The sequence below is a fragment of the Suricata suricatta genome, chromosome 13, assembly GCF_006229205.1.
Source record: "Suricata suricatta isolate VVHF042 chromosome 13, meerkat_22Aug2017_6uvM2_HiC, whole genome shotgun sequence".
In the NCBI taxonomy this organism is placed as follows: domain Eukaryota; kingdom Metazoa; phylum Chordata; class Mammalia; order Carnivora; family Herpestidae; genus Suricata; species Suricata suricatta.
The window spans coordinates 79,739,520-79,741,391 of record NC_043712.1 but is presented as its reverse complement, the minus strand read 5'-3'; positions in this window follow the sequence as shown (position 1 = coordinate 79,741,391).

Here is a 1,872-nt window from a genome sequence, read left to right as displayed (position 1 = left end):
AACTACCCAAACCTAAGTCCCAGGCCTTGAAAGTAGGACAGTTTGTTAGGAGCAGTCATGCACCATCCCTAAGTTCATAGGTCATAGTCACGGACGTTCACGGAGAAAACCACAGGGTCTAGACAAAGCACAGGCTGCATCCTGGAACAGCCAGTATTCAGCTGGACCAGAATTAGCTCACAATAACTACACGAATTTTCTCGAGTTCTTGCTCTTTTTTTCTTCTCCTGAGGAAGCAGGGGAGTCCTTACATGACCAAGGGCACGGAGATCCCTTTGCACCCACATCAGCCTCCTCTTCTGATTGCAAACAATTAGAGGAGCAGGACACAGGGGTGTCCACCTCGTCCTGCCGGGAGCTCGGCCATGGGGCCAGTGAGCAGGTGAGAGCTGGCCCCACTTCCCTGGGGCCATCACACGGCCATCAAAATGACCCTGAAAACTCTTCACCGGCCGTCCCACCAGCTGATTCTCCTTTTTACCATTTACACAGCTGTTTCTAAGTTGCTAATAGTACAAGGCCCGTGTGATTCGATTTTAACTTTGTCTTGACCTAGAAGACATTTTAAAATATTTTTAAGGTTTACTTTTGAGAGAGAGAGAGAGAGAGAGAGAGAGAGAGAGGGAGAATGCTAGTGGGGAGGGGCAGAGAGAGAGAGGAGAACAGAGGATCTGAAGTGTGCTCTGGGCTGACAGCAGAGAGCCCGATGTGCGGCTAGAATTCACAACCATGACCTGAGCCAAAGCCAGACTCTCAATCAACTGAGCCACCCAGGCGCCCCTCGATCTATAAAGATTTTTATGAGAACAAGAGAACAAGGCAAAATAACTTCCCCAGGTTTCAAACAAGAACTGCAAATGTTTATCTCGTCTATCTCTGTGGGAATTATTTATATCATCCTGCATGTTCTGGTCCAGAAAAAGATGCTTAGCAGGACTGGGTTTTGACAAGCCAGCTTCTAGTTTATTTTCCTATTAGCAGGATAGTGGAGAAGAGTTTTGAACGCCAGACTTCTTTGTCAGATGCATAAGCAGCAAAGGTATCTATAAAACATGGACTAAACTGGCCTGGCCTCAGTTATATAGAAGATGAAAAAACTCCATGATGAGAGGCAGGAGTTTAGAAGGTGAACAGTGAGTTTATGGTCACTTACAAAGTACTGTTTTTCTTAATCTTGGTGATCATCCATCCATTGGTACCACTGATTTTGTTACTTTTATTTAAAAAAAGGTTGGCAACATGATAATCAACAGGTAATGCTGTCAGGATCCAGAAGGTAAACAGTCCTAGAAACATACCCACTTTTTTACCTAAAAGTTTTGTTTTTCAAGTTCATTTTTTATTAAAAAAATTTTTTTACTGTTTATTCATTTTTGAGAGAAAGAAAAAGTGAGACAGAGCTCAAGCGAAGGAGGGGCACAGAGAGAGGCAGACACGGAATCCAAAACAGGCTCCAGGCCCTGAGCTGTCTGCACAGAGCCCCACACGGGGCTCGAACTCACAAACCGTGAGATCATGACCTGAGCCGAAGTCAGACGCTCAACCGACTGAGCCACCCAGGCGCCCCTATGTATTTTATTTTTTTAATGCTTATTTGAGAGAGAGAGCGCGCACGTGCATGCAAACGGGGAAGGGGCAGAGACGGAGGGAGAGAGAATCCCAAGCAGGTTCCCTGCTGTCAGCACAGAGCCCAGGCGGCTTGATCCCTGGAATTGACAGATCATGACCTGAGCCGAAACCAAGAGACGGATGCTTAACTGAGCCACCCAGGTGCTAAAGCTTATTTATTTACCTTTGAGAGAGAGAGACACACAGAGAGAGTGAGTGAGAGAGCGAGCATGTGAGGGGCAGAGACAGAGAAGGTTCCGAAGC